Here is a 21388-nt window from a genome sequence, read left to right as displayed (position 1 = left end):
TCGGACACGACTGAGCGACTAAACTGAACTGAACTGAACTGAACACTATTCATACCTTCTTCAATAACCTTCCCTCATATCTAGGTATACTTTTCCCAAATGACCAGTAAATACTTCATTGCTCTCATATCTATCCTTCCCAAGTTCATTTAACAAAACTCATCCCTCTTCTTAATTTCAAGCTAGCTTTTAAATAAATCATACAGATGAAACTTAGCAGTTTCTTTCCTAGAACACACAGCATCAATTTGTGCTTTCTCGTTCCCAAATGAAGCAATCCTGAATGAAGTCAGCCCGGCCATGTGGTACACCCAGCACATGGACTTCAGGATACATGGTTTATACATTTGCGCCCCTCTGTGATTTCACCTATGATTCTTGTACACATAAATCTTAACTGTTAAACAGGTCCCACTTTCTACTTGATTGCCATTACAACAGTCACCTTGAAAGGTAGAGGAGTCATTTTGAATGTTAGAAGAATTCAGGAAAAAAATATACATTATTTAGAAGCACCTGTATTTTTTTTTTATTTACTTAATTTTTTTCTTGCTTCTGCATCTGCTTTATTTTACTCAACACAATATTTATGAAGTTCCAGCTATGTTGTATCTTGTTCATTATATTACAACATATCTCATTATATGAATATACCACAAATTTTATCCAATTTGGAGCTGTTATGAATTGGGCTTCTATGAACATTCTACTACATATCATTTGATGTATATATGTATGCACTACTTTTTACACTATTTTATTTATTGTAGTGTAGTTGATTTACAATGTGGTGTTAGTATCAGGTGTATAGCACAGTGATTCAGTAAGTTAACTTACTGTTAACTATTACCTGTGTACTTGATATATCAGTTATCACTCTAAGAGTGATGCTTCATGATTTAGCTGATTTCCTTTAGGAAGATCTGGTTGCTTTTAAATAAGATAAAGGAAAAATGAATCATTTAAAAATAAAAAGAAATTTTCTATCTATTAATATTTGTTGAATTTCAGGTTGACAGAGAAACAGCAACCTGATAACCAGCCCTCTCCTCTCCCAACATCAGCAATCTACCTTGCTGAAGGTTAGGAAGTCACCAGAATGAAATCTAAAAGGTCAGGGGAACTCATCTGGAAGAAATATGCATTTACACTCATTTGCTTACTTCTTGGTTACTGGCCAAATTAGATAAGTTAACAGATACGAAATCCCTAGGTAATTGCTGGTTCTGTTAGATAAGCAGAAAGGTGAACCTACCAACTTGCTTTCTTGCTTCTTGCAATGATATATTAATATTACCCAAGTGTTGAAAATTTAGGTGACAGGTTCTAAAAATGGTCTGAAATAGCTAGACCACCTGCTTTGAACTTGTGAGCACATAGATAGTCTAAGAGGTTGCTGCAGAATGAGATGGAGGAAGTAGTGGAAATGCACAAGCATCCTTGAACTAAGGTTCACACTCCGTCATTATTCCCTCATCTTTTGGGAAATGGTATTGGACCAAATAAGTATATAGGGATAAACCAATGCATTTTTAAACCAAGGGGTGGAAAAATTCTAAACAGCAGCACACTAATTCATGCTAAACGAAACAGTTTTGGGATTTTAATTGCTGGGCAGTTGAAGCAACTACAGTGAACAATGTCTGTAGTAAAGTGTTCCAAGTATCAAAATATGTATATATGGTTCATTCACTGCAGAGACAGATGAGCACAGGAAGTTCCAATTACAAGAAAAAGATCTACCACTTAATACCAGACTTTCATTTTTAAAGTCTAAGTAGGTGAGACACTTTGTTTCATGAATTCTATACATAAATCCACATGAAAGCAGCCAATTAAACCTGTTACTATTAGGTAAGTCGTCATCATTAACTGGTCCTCCCTTCCACAAACATTTCTAGGCATCTACCTTAGCAATCCTGATATATAATTCACAAGTTGGGAAGAGTAATTCATGGATACTAAGGCAATGGCACCCCACTCCAATACTCTTGCCTGGAAAATCCCATGGACAGAGGAGCCTGATGGGCTCCTCCATGGGGTCCATGGGGTCACTAAGAGTCAGACACAACTTGGTGACTTCACTTTCACTTTTCGCTTTCATTCATTGGAGAAGGAAATGGCAACCCACTCCAGTGTTCTTGCCTAGAGGATCCCAGGGATGGGGGAGCCTCTAAGCAAGACCGATTGCAGTCTATGGGGTCACACAGAGTTGGACACGACTGAAGCGACTTAGCAGCAGCATACCTACTAAAGCCTTTAGGTAAAAGCCACTTCTATATATTCCAAATATTAAATGTTAATAATCTAAAGAAGTTTTCAGGAAGTCAATTTCTATTAGACATTTAGCAATCATTTAAGTGACTTCTGCAAATTAAGTTAAAATGGAGGTGGTGTTTCAGTGAACTAAGTTAAGAGTTGTTAGAAAATGAAGATACAGGTTACTGGTTTTCTTTCTTGGTTGTACTAATCAAGAAATACAAGGAAAAATCTCAAGTATCACCTTAATCTGTACAGATGTCGAAAAGTTTACTCTGGGATTTAAAGAGTGACTTTGAAGATTTTCTAACACATATAGTCCACTGGATTGTTTTCTTAAGTCATCTCTGCTAATATTAAAACCATCCCAGAGCTCCGTGGGTGGGGAGGGAATGACAAACTTGTGCCAGCTGCATAAAAAAAAAAAAAAAAGGTACTTAAGAAAATTGTCCTGGTTATGTCATTATACGCATTTTCAAAGGCTCAAGTCTTGAATGTTTCATTTACTATTTTCTCTTTTTCAAAAGATAAGTTCCTGAGGTGGCATTAACCAATGACTTTGTGAGGAGCCTAGAAAAATGATACTTTTCTTGTCCAGTTCCAACATGATTGTTTTTTACAGTTGATCTAGATATTTTTCTGCAAGATTGAAGAAGTAATCAGTGTCTTAACTTTATATTTACATGAAGTAATATTTAATGCAATATGTTGTTTCCTATGCTGCTGCTGCTGCGGCTAAGTCGCTTCAGTCGTGTCCGACTCTATGCGACCCCATAGACGGCAGCCCACAAGGCTCCCCCGTCCCTGGGATTCTCCAGGCAAGAACACTGGAGTGGGTTGCCATTTCTTTCTCCAATGCATAAAAGTGAAAAGTGAAAGTGAAGTCGCTCAATCGTGTCCGACTCTTAGCAACCCCATGGACTGCAGCCCACCAGGCTCCCCCGTCCATGGGATTTTCTGGGCAAGGGTACTGGAGTGGGGTGCCATTGCCTTCTCCGGTTGTTTCCTATAAACCTATATTATTAGCCTGATTAAACAGCATAGTTTGGGTATCAATGGGCCTTTCCTGGTGGCTCAGTGGTAAAGAATCTGCCTGCCAATGCAGGAGACACAGGTTAGATCCCTGATCGAGGAAGATCCCACATGCTGTGGCGCAACCACTGAGCCACTGTGGCACCATGTGTCACAACTACTGAGCCTGTGCTCTAGAGCCAGAGACCTGCAACTTCTGAGTCCCAGTGTTGCAACTTCTGAAGCCCATGAACCTGAGAGCCTGTGCTCTGCAACAAGGGAAGCCGGTACACCACAACTAGAGAGTGACCCTCACTTGCCACAACTAGGAAAAAGCCCTTGCAGCATGAAGACACAGGACAGTAAAAAATAAATACATTACTTTAAAAATTTTATAAAGGCAATAAATGCATTAACTAAATAAACCATCAATTCACATAGAAGCAAAGGAACTGCTACTTCCCAAAGAGCTTAACATATTTGAAATGATAAATTTATATACTAGGACAATCTATATAATTTTTCTGGCTTTCTGGACTATAAAGACATTTATTAGATCTGTCTCTGTGTCTGTTAAAATGTGTTATTCATCTGCAGCTCAAGATAGTGTGAATCTAATACTGGGTAACCCTCTATCCTTTCCAATTAAATGAATTTAACTTAATAGTGGGAGTACTGTATTGTCTAACAGTTGTGCTAAAAGCCTGTGAACTGTATCTGTTTTCTAGTTCTCAGAGCTTTGACTACAAATTGTAAGAAATTAAAACAACATTGTAAATTAAGTATATTTCAATAAAATTTTTTAAAAAAGAAATTGTGTTGAATATTTGTCTTTTGCATTAAGTTACCATTTATAACCTGCTTAGCACTCATAGTTACCAAGTGTCACCTCATGGTCAAGCCTTGACTTTAAGGCAAACAATTGCTCAAAAATTTAATTTGCTATGGGAAGACTTTCCCAGAATAAGCTGATGAAATGGGAATTCTCCCTGCTCTCAGGCCTGTTGCATGTACACCATCCCTGTTGGTTTTCATTGCCTTCTTAAGACGACAAATCGTGGGTGTGCCACACAGCTCTACAGATTGAGCATGAGATGAGCTAGTAGACTAGGGCTAGTAGAGCTTCCCAGGTGGTGCTAGTGGTAAAGAACCCACCTGCCAATGTAGGAGACATAAGAGACGTGGCTTTGATCCCTGGGTCAGGAAGATTCCCTGGAGGAGGGCATAGTAACCCATTCCAATATTCTTGCCTAGAGAATCCTATGGATAGAAGAGTGGGCTATAGTCCACAGGGCTGAAAAGAGTTGGACATGACTAAAGCGACATAATATGCACGCATGAACTAGTGGGCATGGTTCCTTATCACCAGCCACTTTGTTGGGCTTCTACTGAAACCTTCTGACCCATTATGAGATATCATATTTATATTCAACTACAAAAAGGTTTCTGATTAGTCTTCACAGTCAACATCAATGATTCACTGAGCAAGTGGTTTCATTAGCATTTAGAGCAATCTCATCTGTTATCTGAACAATTAATGACCTGTTGTAAAATTGTGTCTGCTAGGCAATTGACATTTAAATACTTAAGGAAATGGAGAAGGAAATGGCAACCCACTCCAGTATTCTTGCCTGGAGAATTTCATGGACAGAGGAGCCTGGCAGGCTACAGTCCGTGGGATCCCAAGAGTCGGACATGACTTAGCTACTAAACCACCACCACCACTTAAGGAAAACATGAATGGATATAAGTGATTGGAAAGGGACTCCATTTGTAGTTTCTCTTTATGATCCTTATTATATATGGTCATTAAATAAAAGGAACTTTAGTTGGTTTTTAGAGTTGGTCTTTAGAGTCACTCCACAGTGGCATCTGCTATTTTCCAGTCTCATTATGTAGGCATTTTTAGCATGAGGGAATGCAATTAGATCATTTGTTTCCTTAGCCGAACTCTATAGCCCTGTGCAAAGACAAGTCTTTGAAAGCCGCTATTAAGTTCCTAATCCAATCTTTATTAAAAAGACTCAATATTGTACACAAGGAGGTTAAGACAAGTTCTTTAAAAAAAGCAATGATAAAGCTTTTCTATAATCCAATGATGTCTGCTACTGCAGTAAAACTTGAAATTAGAAATATATTTATAGTTTTAATTTTTTCTTTTTCATTATGGATAATTACAGGATATTGAATATAGTTCCCTGTGCTCTATAGTAGGACCTTGTTGTTCATCTATTTTATATATATTAGTTGGTAATATAGTTGTAATCTCTTTAAAAACCAGAATGTATAGAAGCATGTAGACAATGAGTTTCACCAAAGAAAACAGTGAGAAGAACAACAATAACATGCTTTCTTAGTCTCTCTAAGATAAGCAAAGTTTTACTTTTAAGATTAATTGTCAGCTCAGTTGGTAAAGAATCCACTTGCAATGTGGGAGACACCGGTTCAATCCCTGGGTTGGGAAGATTCCCCTGGAGAAGGGAAAGGCTACCCACTCCAGTATTCTGGCCTGGAGAATTCCATGGACTGTATAGTTCATGCGGTTGCAAAGTGTTGGACATGACTGAGTGACTTTCACTTTCATTTTCATCACAAGTAGGATGTGAATAAAATATCTGGCCATCCTCTCCAGAGTTGAGGTTCTCTAACTGAAATTGCATTCTACATTTTCATCTTCAACTAAGAGATTCTCTTAAGAGTCAAATGCCACCCCTGTTGACTCTTAAGAGCGTTGTGCTTAGTCAGTGTGACTCCACAGATGGTAAATCATTGGCTACCCTAGATTTTGCTCTGAAGCCGTGCTACTAGAAAATTCAAAAGGCCTTCAAATATAAGCAGCTTTTTTTTTTTTTTTGCTATTGTTGAAAGCATAAGGGTTTAGTGATTGATACCTGCTCAAAGCCATTACACTTTAGAGCCTGGAAACAAAGTTAACCCCTGAATGCCAGTGATTAGTGCCAACAAGGTAATAAATCTACATCCCTACTATGTGCCACGCACTCTTCTAGCACTTGAGATACATCAGTGAGTGAAATAAAGATCTATTCCCTTATAGAGTTTATTTATTAAATTTATTTATTTTTAATTGGAGGATAATTGCTTTACTCTGTTGTGTTGGTTTCTGCCATACATCTACATGAATCAGCCATAGGTATACATCTGTCCCCTCCCTCTTGAACCTCCCTCTCACCTCCCATCCCATCCCACCCTTCTAGATTGTCAGAGTACTGTGCTGAGCTCCCTGAGTCATACAGCAAATTCCCACTGGCAATCTATCTTACATGTGGTAATGTAAGTTTCAGTGCTACTCTGTCAGTTCTTCCCACCCTCTCCTTCCCGCTGCTGTGTACACAAGTCTGTGTCGGAGTCTCCACTGCTGACCTGCAAATGGGTTATCAGTACCATCTTTCTAGATTCTGTGTATATGCATTAATAATCCAATATTCGTTTTTCTTTTTTTGACTTACTTCACTCTGTATAATAGGTTCTAAGACCATCTACTTCATTAGAACTGACTCAAATTCATTCCTTTTTACCTTATGGGGTTTACACTCTAGCACAGGAAACCCATAAACGGACTACGGGTTTCAGAAGCTGACAGGTGGTCTGGAAAAAGACAGCAGAGTAAAGTAGGTTGGGAGTTCAGGGTTGGGGATGGCTTTAATAGGTTTTTTAGAAACACAGAAGGAATACCATATTTTTCAGCATTAAATTTATTGAATATTTATTACTTGCCCGGTGTGAGGCTATGTATCTCTTATTTAGTCCTAGAAGAAAGTATTGTCCTCTCTATTTGACAAGCGTGGATGCTGAAGTACAGAAGTCAATCAGCTCCCTGAAAGTCACATGCATCTAATATCTATGCTCTGAATTTCTTTGTTTTAGAACAATACAGGCAAAAAGAGAGGATTTTTGTAGCTCTTCTGATAGGTGGAATGAATGTTAGCCAGATAAGACATTTGGGAAAGAGGAAGTGATAGCAATGAGAAAAGGATATTTATGTCATCTTGGCTAGAATACTGGACGCGTGCTGGGTTATATTATGAAAAAAAGGTTGAAAAGTGGGTCAGACTGGATTAGAGTGGATTTACAGAACTCTCTTTTGTCTAGACAGTACTGAGAAGACTTGTAGATTTTGAGCAACGGTGTGGAGGTCAAGGTGGTGACAAGTCTGTGTATGGCATCAAAGAGCCAGATAGCTTTGTAGTAGGAGAGTTGCATGAACTTGCCATTTTGAGTGATTCAACACTGCCGGTTTCTTTCATTTACTTACGTGGCTAATCTTTTGGAAACAAAGCCTTTTAATTGAAAGGTTAAGGTCTGACAATGTTAAATGTCAGATTCAAGGTTATCCCATCTTACCAAGCTAAGATGCTTGGTGACCCTCAAACTTCAAATAAACAGTGTGTCCTAAAGATGGCTTAAAAAAAAAAGAGGGGGGGCAATATGTCTTATAACTTTCATTCTAAAACCTAAAAGAAGAATTCTCAAGTCAGTTTTATTACGTAAGTAAAGTGATATTTGCAATTTGAGCACCTGAAGGGACAACTTTTGTAAAAGGCAACTGTGAACTAAAGTAGTCATGTCATTAGAGCTCCTTGTTTAAAGCAGAATATATAGCATTCTCCCATCGTGTATATGTTTCTCTATAAAACCACTGAGAGACTAGAAGGATCAATACCAAGGAAATGCTGGCTAAAAAGACTGACAGTAGGGTGAGAGCCAGATTTCTGCTTCTAATAGATTTAGAATAGTGATATTAGGGTGACATGTGCCTTTCTGCATTTCTAAAATGAAATTCCTTAGAGAAGTGCTAATTTGTCATATAGCAATATTTAAAATGTAGGTAAATCTATAGTCTAACTTGGGCTAAAGACAGAACCATGAAGCTACTCTAGGATCAGTCACCTGAAATTAAACTCAAAAGCTAAAAGAACCTACAAATTGAACTTGAACATCTCTGGAAGCATGTGGACTGCTGCCCACAGCAAGCTTTCCATACTGTCATCTTAGACTTCATTAACTGACGTTTACTTATCCAAAGGTGTTGAGGAAAGCTCCTGATACATTAAAGCAAATGAACAGTAAGTTTTGAATCAAATGCTCACTATGGCTTGACAAAAACTCCTAAGCTAGGATTTTTAAAGTTGGTCAGAGTATGGCCTAACGCCAATTTCCAGATTGGTTTCCTTAGATCCAGTGAGGTCTCTCTGGAGACCAAAGTCAGCATTTAAAAAGCCTAATGGATATCAAATATTTACCTGTAATATAGTTGCACACCCAAATTAAAACTCAGCTTCCTTGATTTGAGCAGAAATTGTGCTATGAAAGGGATAACCTTAATTATCCAGTACTGAGCCAAAGGTTTCATTTATTTTTCTCAATTTCTATTAGTTCTTTAGTAAATAGTTTGGTGGATGCTTTTAAAAGGAGAAACAGGAGAAGAATAAGAAGCTGTCCTTGGAGGAAATACCAGGTTGAGAACTATTCACCTCTATGATTATTATCAGCCAGTGATTGTGTTCATGGGGTCAGATAGATTTGAGGGCCATGATGACCATTCCAGTGGAAGAGGTTAAACCAAGGACTTGAAAGGACACACTATCTGTTAAATTTCAGTAACAGCTTGTCGGCCTTTCTCAGGCCCTGTGCTGATATAACTTAGAGGAACCTAGGGATATTGCTCATTATAAATAACCTTAAAATTAAAAAAAAAGACTTAAAACTATTTTGCTTATACCGAAGATAAGGCAAGCTGAAGCTCCCCATCTGCTCAATTTACAATAAATTCCAAATAATGTTGCAGATGAGTAGCTTGAGTCACTCATTCACCTGGTGAATGTTTATTGAACACCTGCTGTGTACTAAGCACTGTATTATGCTATATATACAGTGACAAAAATAGATACAGCTCTCAAGGGGCTTACAGTGTAGGCAGAGGAGAGAAAATAAGCATGTAAAATAAGCTGAGTATTTTAGATGAAATATTTCCAATTAGGCTATAAAGTTTCACTGCCATTAATAACGTTTAGTAAAAGAAGGTAAAATTAGACTACTTCAAGGAATTCTATAAATTGCTCGCTTTTAAATATTGACCATGGAAAGATTAAAATTTTGTCTAAGAGCATAATTTTCCTTTTCAAGACAGTTTAAAATGATGACATTTACTTAAAACATTAATTAGACGGGGGATATTTACATTGAATATTTGGGAGTATTCTATAACAATATTGGGCTTTCTTGGTGGCTTGGATAGCAATGCAGGAGACCCAAGTTCAATCCCTGGGACAAGAAGATCAGCTGAAAGAAAAGAATGGCTACCCACTCCAGTATTCTAGCCTAGAGAATTCCAAGGACAGAGGAGCAGTCGGGACACAACTGAGCAACTAACACTTTTCACTGTAATAATATTGCAATCTGGAAGACAATATTGCATCTCTGTGACAGAGCCAGTGGGAAGAAAAAAATCTTGTGATATGTTAGATCATTAAGGACTGTCAACAATGTTTCCTGCAAAGTATCTTAAAACTAGAGCCCTGAATCAATGCTGTTTTCATAAACATGGGAAAGAAACACCATGCTCCTTTGACAGCAGTTTTGTCACTTCAGGAGCACAAGCAATTCAGAGATGACACAAACCACTATGTTCTAGAACCAAAAAGAGTCTGTGGCACTCTTAATTACAAGGTTTTTCTAAGAGTACAACAGTGTCACTTTCAGATCAGGCCAAACAACTGAACTGTGGATGTAAATGAATCAATATTTTGAAAATATAACCATGGGTCCCTACTAGTATCTTTGGTTCTTTTAAAGAGCACTACTTCGTTTACAAAAGCATTAGCAAGAGAATATTAGGTAACATTTTGCTAAGGTCAGCCTTCATCAAGAAAATGGCTTTAGTATGACTCAGGGAATTCAAACCAGGGCTTGGTAACAACCTAGAGAAGTGAAAAGGGGAGGGAAGCGAGAGGGCTGTTCAAGTGGGAGGGGACATGGATAAACCTACAGCTGATTCATGTTGATGTTTGGTAGAAATGAACACAATACTGTAAAGCAATTATTCTTCAATTAAAAGTAAATAATTTTTTTTTTTTTTAAAGGAAAATGGCTTACCATCACCCTGAATAGCAAGGCCCTCAACAAGTGCTGGCTGCATGAAATACAAGAATCTGGATCCTAAAGCAGTGCACATTGCATCCACTGTTTCTATTATAGTATTACAGAGTTCTCGTATGGAAAGCTGAACATTTGTGTCTCTACACACTATCTGGAAACGGAAGCACAGATTTTCTTTTCTTCATGGATATACCTAAAAGATCCACAATGAAGTTAAGATTGTATCTTAGACTGTTCACATATCTACTGAATGTGGCACACTTCTGGCCCTCTATTTTCCATAACTGCTCTTCATTTTCATCCCTCCTCCTCTCCACCAAAAGCGAATTTGTTTTTACTTACTTCTGGCATTCCTTCCCCATCCTCCCTCATCACCATCCTGAATTCCTGCTTCCAAAAAAGCTGTACTCCCTTGTGGCACATACCTTGCTCCTCAAAATTAGCCAACTCTTAACACAGTGCTATTTTGATATTTTTTAATAAAAAAAAAAATGGACTGTTTTTCCAGTAGTCATGTATGGCTGTGAGAGTTGGACCATAAGAAACCTGAGCATCAAAGGATTGATGCTTTTGAAATGTGGTGTTAGAGAAGACTCTTTCGAGTCCCTTGGACTGTAAGGAGATCAAACCGGTCAATCCTAAAGGAAATCAATCCTGAATATTCATTGAAAGGACTGATGCTGAAACTGAAACTCCAATACTTTGGCCACCTGATGCGAAGAACTGACTCATTAGAAAAGACCCTGATGCTGAAAAAGATTGAAGGTGGGAGGAGAAGGGGAAAACAGAGGATGAGATGGTTGGATGGCATCACCGACTCAATGGACATGAGTTTGAGCAGGTTCCAGAAGTTGATGATGGACAGGAAAGCCTGGCATGCTGCATTCCATGGGGTTGCAAAGAGTCAGACATGATTGAGCGACTGAACTGAACTGAACTGATACACGCAGTACAGGTATTTCATAATAGTAGAATATTTGAAGTAAAGAAGCTCTTTGTGGGGTGAATTCTACCTTTCATCTTCTCAAAAGGATGCAATGAGAATCTAAATTGTAAGAGACTTTAGTTGTCCCTGACCTATTTTCATGGTTGAATTCTTGTAGTGGTGCCCTATCAGACCTCAGGGTTTCCTGATTTTATATTAATCAGGCATCAGTGTTCAGTCCCTCCATTCAAAGTCAACCTGAGATTCAAAGCCTTGCATAATTAGAATGCACACTAAATACATACATAGACACCTGTTCCCTGGAGAGGCTGATCACTTCTGTTTACCATGGACACACACACAATACCTTCTCTTATTATCTCCCTAGGCTGTAGCATTTGCTGCCTTACCTACTTGTATTCCTACCCATCATTCAAAGTCCATCCAAGATGTGTCTACTATGTGCAAAATAGATAACTAGTGGGGAGCTGCTATATAATACAGGGAGCCCAGCTTGGCACTGTGATGACTTAGAGGGATGGGATGGCGGTGGGGTTGGAGGGAGGCTCAGAGGAAGGGGCTGTTTGTTGTTCAGTCGATAAGTCCTGTTTGACTCTTTGCAACCCCATGAACTGCAGCACAACAGGCTTCCCCATCCTTCACTATCTCCCAGAGTTTGCTCAAATTCATGTCCATTGAATCGGTAATTCTATCTAACCATCTCACCCTCTGCTACTCCCAAAAAGCAGAGACATCACTTTGCCGATAAAGGTCAGTATAGTCAAAGCTATGGTTTTTCCAGTAATCATGTACAGATGTGAGAGTTAGACCATAATGAAGGTTAAGCACTGAAGAATTGATGCTTTTGAACTATGGAGCTGGAGAAGACTCTTGAGAGTTCCTTAGACTGCAAGGAGATCAAATCAGTCAATCCTAAAGGAAATCAACCCTGAATAATCATTGGGAAGACTGATGCTGAAGCTGAAGATTCAATACTTTGACCACCTGACGCAAACAACCAACTCACTAGAAAAGAAGAAGAGGGTGTAAGTATATGTGTGTATATATATATATATACAAATATATAATTATGATTGATTCATGTTGTATAGCAGAAACCAATACAACATTGTAAAACAATTATCCTCCAATTAAAAAATAACAACAACAAAAAAGAAATATTGTCTGAGGTCTTCACTGATCTCTCATTAGCCCTACCATTTCTCTACACTTGACCTATTGTTGCCCTCTGATCCATGTAGAAATCTTCCCCTAATTCAATGAAATGTTGAGGTCGGGGAATTATTTATCCTACTTTTCTAGCCCCACCCCCATCCCACTCAATATGCCAGCAAATTTGGAAAACTCAGCAGTGGCCACAGGACTGGAAAAGGTCAGTTTTCATTCCAATCCCAAAGAAAGGCAATGCCAAAGGATACTCAAACTACTGGACAATTGCACTCATCTTACACGCTAGTAAAGTAATGCTGAAAATTCTCCAAGCCAGGCTTCAGCAATATGTGAACTGTGAACTTCCTGATGTTCAAGCTGGTTTTAGAAAAGGCAGAGGAACCAGAGATCAAATTGCCAACATCCACTGGATCACTGAAAAAGCAAGAGAGTTCCAGAAAAACATCTATTTCTGCTTTATTGACTATGCCAAAGCCTTTGACTGTGTGGATCACAATAAACTGTGGAAAATTCTGAAAGAGATGGGAATACCAGACCACCTGACCTGCCTCCTAAGAAATCTGTATGCAAGTCAGGAAGTAAGAGTTAGAACTGGACATGGAACAACAGACTAGTTCCAAATAGGAAAAGGAATCTGTCAAGGCTGTATATTGTCATCCTGCTTATTTAACTTATATGCAGAGAACATCATGACAAATGCTGCGCTGGAAGAATCGCAAGCTGGAATCAAGATTGCCAGGAGGAATATCAATAACCTCAGATATGCAGATGACACCACCCTTATGGCAGAAAGTGAAGAAGAACTAAAGAGCCTATTGATGAAAGTGAAAGAGGACAGTGAAAAAGTTGGCTTAAAGCTCAACATTTAGAAAACTAAGGTCATGGCATCTGGTCCCATCACTTCATGGCGAATAGATGGGGAAACAGTGGAAACAGTAGCTGACTTTATTTTTCTGGGCTCCAAAATCACTGCAGGTGGCTATTGCAGCCATGAAATTAAAAGACGCTTACTCCTTGGAAAGAAAGTTATGACTAACCTAGATAGCATATTCACAAACAGAGACATTACTTTGCCAACAAAGGTCTGTCTAGTCAAGGCTATGGTTTTTCAAGTGGTCATGTATGGATGTGAGAGTTGGACTATAAAGAAAGCTGAGTGCCAAAGAATTGATGCTTTTGAACTGTGGTGTTCGAGAAGACTCTTAAGAGTCCTTTGGACTGCAAGGAGACCCAATCAGTCTGTCCTAAAGGAGATCAGTCCTGGGTTTTCACTGGTAGGACTGATTTTGAAGCTGAAACTCCAGTACTTTGGCCACCTGATGTGAAGAGTTGACTCAGTGGAAAAGACCCTGATACTGGGAAAAATTGAGGGTAGGAGGAGAAGGGGATGACAGAGGATGAGATGGTTGGATGGCATCATCGACTAGATGGACATGGGTTTGGGTGGACTCTGGGAATTGGTGATGGACAGGGAGGCCTGGCGTGCTGCGGCTTATGGGGTTGCAAAGAGTCAGACACGACTGAGCGACTGAACTGAACTGACTCCCACCCTTGCCCCTCCACCCCCAGTCTGGTAAACAGTAGTGCCCTTAAAACATTAGGGGTAATACAAGGTTCCATTTGATCCTTAATATTAAAATCTTTACTTTTCTGATTTTTCATGAAATACAGGTTTTTCTTCAACAGCTGAGCAATCACCACTCAAACTCTTACTGCCAAGATAGCTAGGTTAATTGATCTGAGTCAGCATTTTGTTCTCCTGATTTAATAAAGGGATCCACTGCTTAGCAGATAAAGATCTAAGTTCTTGCCCTGACATCCAAAGCTCAGTGCAATACAGCTCTTGTGTTCAAATCTATCACCTCTGACCTCTCTACCATTTTGTACTTTCTGTTGTTCAGACTGGCCAGTCAGTATTCTTTGGGCATACATCTGCATGATATATTTATGAGCTTCTGCCTAGAACGCATTTTTCTTCCTCGCTTTGCTGATCTGACTTCCACCATTCATTTAAAGACCAAGTCCATCATCACATGAGTCCTTTTCTTTCTCTGGACTCTACTGTATACCATTTAATTATAATAAAACAATATATTACTTGAGCGGTTGTCATTTTCTTTAAATTTCTTGTAGGAAGCAATTGTTGACAGTTACATGTTCCCTATTGGGTGTTACCCAATTAAAGGTACCATTTAAAGTTACCACTAGAAAGTAGATATAAATACTTTTATCCAAATTTCAATTACAATCAACAAAAATTTCAGACCAGCTGACAAATCAAAACCCCCAAGAACAAGTTATAAGGCAGCCAAGCAAATATCTATGCATCAATATATCCTTCAGAAGACAGGTTGGACATTAAATAAAACTATCATTTCAATTCAAGTATATGAACACTTCTGAAAAGTTTCAGCTAACAGCCAAACCTTGGTCCAGGGAGCAATCAATATTAAATCTCCATACTGTCAACCACCTATGGCCAAAAAAGCCTGTTCGATCAGTTACATATTTGTTTTCTACTTTGAAGCTGGGGTTTTATTTAAGATGTCTGACTTCAGAGGCAAAGGTTTAAAAAAGAAATCCCAAAATGAAACTCCAAAATCATACCACCACCACTCAATGCTGATGTAGTAAAGCACAGCTGATATTTTCTTTGAAGGGAGATTTGAGCACCTACTATTTGTACCATTCCAATTTCTGATCCTTTGGTCTACAAGTTAAGTTATATGTTTCCCATCAGGATTAACGTTGTGTCCCAAAGACAGACTGGTTCAGCAATCTTCACAGGACTATGTGAACCCTCTGACAAATATTCACACACATGTGGCTTATTTCTGCTGCACTAAATGGTGACAAAGAGCGTGTTAGAATCTGCACTACATATTATAGAAGATTAGAACAGGTCTTGTTCCCTTAATAGGACACTTAAAATATGAAGAATAAGTGAGGTCACTGGGTGAAATGTTTATCAATAGAACAAGGAGGGCAGTTGCACCCAGCACAGATCCATTAAGGAAGTTATTCTTCACTTTCCAGTTCTTTGGGCATAGATTAATGTTAACCTCAGGAGGACGCAACTGCCCTGCCCAGAGAACATTTGAGAGGTGCCTTAAGAGTTAACATCTGTATGCCTGGACTGGTCTACGAAGCGTTGCCACATTTTCTTGCTTGATCCTCACGTTTAATAGTTTCACGGTATGTAAGAAAGATGGGCTTCTCGTTTGCAGCCCGAATCCATTCATCTGTAGATTTCAGTTTGCTTAAAGACCACAAACAATGAAAACAGGACCATTTGTATCAGCTTAGTTACTATGGACACAGTCATTTGTGGTTCAGAGCCCAGGTTCTTAACCACTAACTTCTGCTGCCTCTTCAGAGTTCCAATTCTCTCCTACATCACACCCTTGTATCTTTCAATCTAAGAAGCGACCTCTGCTAAACACCCGTCTCTCTGATTAACACCGGTCACTCTTAGGACTGTTGTGCAAGGTGAGTGAAGCGACTCAGGGTCAGAGACATTGAGTATCATGCCTAAGAAGCAGCCATGCTGTCATTCCACTGCAGGACTAGAGTCTACTCTCTTTCCTTCATGTAACTCAAACTTTCTTCTAGATTCCTACTCACTGGGAGGTCTTCCATTGCTAGCCTAGCCACATACTTCACATAAAGGTATTTACTAAGTATTTTGATAAACATCAAGATTTTAATCATAAAGATTCATGCTTTCATCCTGACTCTACCACTTTACTGGAATGACCTTGGGCAGGCTGATATCTATTGATCACACTGGAGCAAAGAAATGGAGATATTGTTTCTACCTTAAGTTATTTAAAGTGAAAGTCAGATGGGAGAAGAACGGTACTGCATTAACCATAAAGCACTATAAAAACCAAATGCAACAGATTCATTTACCATGATGGAGAGGCCTTCATCTGTACTCTGGGCATGGCATGAAAAAACAAAATAAAACGTTTTATAGGTTAGAGAAAACCATCTGGCTCAAGAAGAATGATGTAGTTTACTGAAGTCTTTTTTTAAAAAGAAGTAACTGGGACAGTTTTCTAATAAATGGAGATTAATTATGTTCCTTTAAAACCCCAGAAGAGGGAAAAGAATTTGGAAGCGAGGTGGTAATATAGAACTAAAGAGTAGATCGGTTTTCCTAGAATCAAAAAAGCAGTACTTGAGATAGCGGGAAAAAAATCAGGATCTGTGCTTTTTCATCTTTTTAAGATTCAGTTAAACTGAGCTCCGCTTAAATGCTTTGCTTTATTATTTCCATGATTGTAGGAATTCAGTTACTTTGTTATGCTTTCCATTGAACAACTGAGTTATGAAAGTTTCTCTTAGATCATGTGAAGGGTTTGTTGGAATACAGCTGGATGGACCCTACTGCTCATATTTGGTTTCGTGGGTCTGGGATAGGAACCAAGAATTTGCATTTCCAGCAAGTTGCCAAGTGATGCTGATGTAGCTGATCTGGGGACTACACTCTGAGAGTTAGTCTGAGATGAGTTCTTTCTATCTGTGAACTACACACTCTAGCTAAGTGTCCAACACTGAAAGAATGAATGAATTTAACTGTTAAATAAGAACTTCTAGCAGTTTACCTGTCACACAAAGATCTAAGTCTGTTTCAGAGTAACACATTGCTAGAGAGAAATGGGGTCACTTTTTAGCCAGAGGAAACATTCAATCATAAATTCCTTGCCCAAATCTCTTCCAGGTTGGAGAATGTTTCAAACCCAGCTTTTCCAGTATTTTTACTTTCAACCCAGCAGCTCCTTCTCCTTTGTGGTTACCTAAATATCTAAGAGACAGCCTTTATGCATTCTGCCTCCTGGTAACTTCCCTGCAGCTGAACATTCACTCCCGCTGCTCTGTTGACACAAAGTTCTTACCAGTTTGAAGAAGTTAAAGGTCACTTGCCTCTAGCTATCCCAGAGGCTAAGTTACAACTTATAGCAGCAGAGAGACACTGCCGGGCTGCTTCTACCTTGAGGCAGCAGCTTTTATGTTCCTGAAATTTTATAAGTCTTAATGTTTTTTCTTTACTGTGATGATGTAAGTATGAGCTGGAGTTGGACAATTAGGAGTAAAGTTTTGGATTAAAATAAGTTTAGAAGGGAAAGATGAGGTAGGTAGAGAGGACATTCCATCTCACTTAAGAAAAAAAAGTAACTTCCATTTTTAGACCAGGAAGCAATTTGTTCAGATTTTGCTTACCCTAAGGTAGCAGGCTTCCTTCCAAGGTAGGAAAAAGATTTGGGAAGGGGAGTAACCATGGCAACCTGCCCAGCTCTATGGGCAAGAACAGTATGGGGCCCTAGGTACTTAGAAGGCTTTTTATTTCTAGTCTAGTTCCTCAGTTTAGTACAGGGGTCCCTCCGTCCCCCTTCCTTCTACTCCAATGCTGACTTCTTAGGGAAGGACTGCTCCCCCTCTGTAGGGAGTCTGGGGGTGGGGGGAAAGACTGAAATGAGACCAGAGATCAGCTTGACCAAACCAAACTGCAAGCTCCAGGCAGAGAACAGAGAGTAACTCCCAGTTGGTTTAGTGTAAGCACAGCAAATTCCCTGGCTTTGTTCATATGAAGAGCTTAAGGGATTAACATTTTTCAGGTAGATGGGTGGTGTCCAACTTTGACAAAGATATTCCGCATTCTGCCTATAATTTTCACTAAAGATATGTAATTCAGCAGTTCAGGAGGCAAAATGAAAACAAAACAATGGAGTATAGGAATCTAAGCATATTAGATTAACAGTCTTCCCAGCAAAACTGTGGGTAGGTATTATTCTCTTTGGATAAGAAAGCTTAAGTACAGAGAAGTGATGCAATTTGTTGAAGGTCACACAGGCAGCAGTGCAGTCCCTGGGATTTGAACTGAGGCCACAGGACTGCAGAACCCACTTGCTCACCACCACTCCCTGGCTTAGCTAGGTGGGAGGCAGAAACGGCCTGTGGGCCAGCGCTTTGTGTTCACTCTCAGCATATTTGTTCCCCTCACAGGAAATCAGTGTGTTCTTTGTAGAAGAAGGGGACTCCAAGGCCTGCTTTCCTTCTGAGTCACAGGATTAATCCCGTCAGGATACATAACCATGAGTTAGGTTTCCCTTAAATACAGAGATCTGGGGTTACAGCTATTTCAGCTAAATGTGATTTTGGCCAACCTCTGTGCAATTCAGTGGCACGGCTTCAACTTTAGAATTACACAGCAGCACCAGAGAATTTTTAGATATCACATCCTGTTCCTCAGGTGTTTCATACTGCCAGTCCTCATCCTGGTTCTGCTTGGAGGGCACGTGCATGCTCAGTCATGTCCAACTCTTGCGACCCCATGGACTGTAGCCTTCCAGGCTCCTCTTGTCCATGGAATTCTCCAGGCAAGAATACTGGAGTGGGTTGCCATTTCCTACTGCAAGGATCTTCCCAACCCAGGGATCGAAACTGTGTCTCTTGCATTGGCATGTAGATTCTTTAGCACTGAGCCACCAGGGAAGCCCCTGGAGAGCAGAGAGCCCTAGAAAGTGAAAGAAAGAAAGTGAAGTCGTTCAGTCGTGTCCGACTCTTTGCAACCCTGTGGACTGTAGCCTACCAGGCTGCTCCATCCATGGGATTCTCCAGGCAAGAATACTGGAGGGGGTTGCCATTTCCTTCTCCAGGGGATCTTCCCGACCCAGGGATCAAACCCCGGTCTCCCGCATTTCAGGTAGACGCTTTACCCTCTGAGCCACCTTCCTGGGCCCTACAGAGCCCTAGGCGTTTGGTCAAATACCAAAACTTCCTCAACCAGTCCACTTTCAAGTCTTTTCTCCTTAGGGCAACTTAGCACCCTGGAGCTCTGTCTTTGGTAGCCTTTTTAAATATTTAAGTATCTTAGATTTGTCTTTAAGAAAAACACTGATTAAATCCTCAAGTTAGGAAAGACTGAGGAAGGGAAACATATGGAACCTTCAAAACTATGGCTTCCCTGGTGGGCTTCCCTGGTGGTCCAGTGGTTAAGAATCCGCCTACCAATGCAGGGGACACAGGTTCAATCCTTGGTCTGGGAAGATCCCACATGCCACAGAGCAATTAACCCCACGTGCTACAACTAACTGAGCCCACACTCTAGAGTCCCTGTTCCACAAGAGAAGCCACTGCAATGAGAAGCCAACACACCACAAAGAGTCAGTAGCCCCCATTCTTCGAAACTAGAGAAAGCCTGCACACAGCAACAAACATAATGCAGCCAGAAAAAAACAACTACCCAGGTGAAAAATATCTGCGGTAGCTAGTGTAGGTTTATAGACATATGAGGGTAGGATGAGAAATAAAACAGCACTTACTGGCTCTACCACCAAGAGTCCACGTCTCCACAAAGCCTCCTACTGACCAGGAGCCATGACCGAGGCTTCGGTCTTCCTCTCTGTAAATCCTCAGGTAACAGAGGCATGGCTGAGCAGGAAAATAAAGGTCACCCCAACCACCTGGACAGCCGCTTCCTGGGGTCCCTTCATGCCAACAAGCGTCTCAAAAGCAATTCTGTTCAACCCAAACAGGGTGGTTGAAAGTCATTCGACCTTTCAGGCAAAGCAAGGAGCAAGCCTAAGGCACAGGAATTTGGACGTTTAGTTGAATCCACAACTATAAAAAGTCTAGAGTGGAAACGCAGATCCTAATTTCTGCCCTTAATAATGAGGCAAGGCCTTGAATAAGCAATGGGACCCCCCTTCCATCTCTCACATCCTCAGGAGAAAATCAGCTTGTGTCTAAGACCACCAGAATGGCAGCTACCTATGTGTCAGAGCTGAAAGCTGGGAGACAGTCCTCTATCTTCTATTTTAAAATGGAGGAGGGTAGAGCTTGAGAAGGACTGATTTCTAGGGCATCCATTTGGATAAGAAGGAAGAGAGCTGGGAGTGGGAAGGGAAGGGAAAATGAAGTTATTCATCATCAACAGGAGAAAGAATCCAAGTCTGCCTTAGGAGGAGACTGACCAGGGATTTAGAAGTAATCTGTCCCAGAAATACACACTGGAAAGAAATCCCCCAGGCCTCCTTTGTGCTTTTCCGACAAGATTGCACATTGTATTAGGTGTAGCCACATACCTAGCACTTCAACCAAAAGAGGTGAATTCTCATGGCAACAAACTTTCTTACAGTGTCATGGAGGCCCATCTCCCCTCAAAGAAGAGACAGAACCTGGTGAGAGGTAGGGTGGGCACCTGCCCCGGAGAAGAGTAGCCTAATCAAGGTCTGGCTGCTGGTTTAAGAAGCCAGGTGGAGGTGATCCAGAGCAAGGGAGACAAGCCTTTCGGTAGCTGTCAAGCTCCCCCGTTCCCAGTAGTTTTTCCCTCACCAGTAGCCAGGAGATGCTCCTGTGTGGGGAGCCAACCTCAAGCCTGCAGGAAGATCAATTAAAATCCCATCAAAGCTATTTCGAGAGCCTTATTGGACATCTCGAAGGCATTTTTTTTGCAGCTGCTTTCTTTTCCTCAGCCATTCCTTCTATTTGAGTTACTTCTGTCTCACCTCCTTCTACCCCACTCCCCTGCTTTGTCTGATTAGAGCCAGAAATTTTTTCATTAAGTCACTTTATAGCGCAATAACAACATTTACTATTCATGAAGTCGCCCCTCCAGAATTTTTAAGTCTTTCCATGTGTCTGGAAGCTGATTTCTGCTCTTCTCGTTTTACAGAGTGCCTCTCTTCCTTCCAAACACAAACTAAAAAAAAAAAAAAAAAAGAGGATAAGGTGGGGGTGGAGATAACATCCAGATTCTTTAAGCATTTTTATTTAATCCAGTTAGATTTCCCTTTGGACTCAAAGGGCTCCCTGCTAAAACTGACTGCGGACCTGAATTCCTTGCTAAGAATTAAGTCAAGAGGGAAGGACGGCAGGAAC

The 21388-nt window shown here is 40.2% G+C and overlaps 1 protein-coding gene across 5 annotated transcripts in view; it reads right to left on the bottom strand.

The window, feature by feature from the left end:
- DAB2 (DAB adaptor protein 2) overlaps positions 1-21388 on the bottom strand; it is a 60252-nt gene that overhangs the window by 37701 nt on the left and 1163 nt on the right. Inside the window, exons 2-3 of one of the 5 annotated variants that reach the window (XM_059878690.1) lie at positions 21103-21209; positions 19831-20089 (exon numbers count right to left, since the gene is read on the bottom strand). The exons of 3 other annotated variants lie outside the window; for them this stretch is intronic. The gene's annotated coding sequence lies outside the window, so the exon portion shown is untranslated. The remainder of the gene's footprint in view (positions 1-19830; positions 20090-21102; positions 21210-21388) is intronic. One more of the 5 variants, NM_001193246.2, reaches the window with a different exon arrangement.

Source organism: Bos taurus, chromosome 20 (genome assembly GCF_002263795.3).
Source record: "Bos taurus isolate L1 Dominette 01449 registration number 42190680 breed Hereford chromosome 20, ARS-UCD2.0, whole genome shotgun sequence".
NCBI lineage: Eukaryota > Metazoa > Chordata > Mammalia > Artiodactyla > Bovidae > Bos > Bos taurus.
This window is presented reverse-complemented; position numbering and strand designations above follow the sequence as displayed.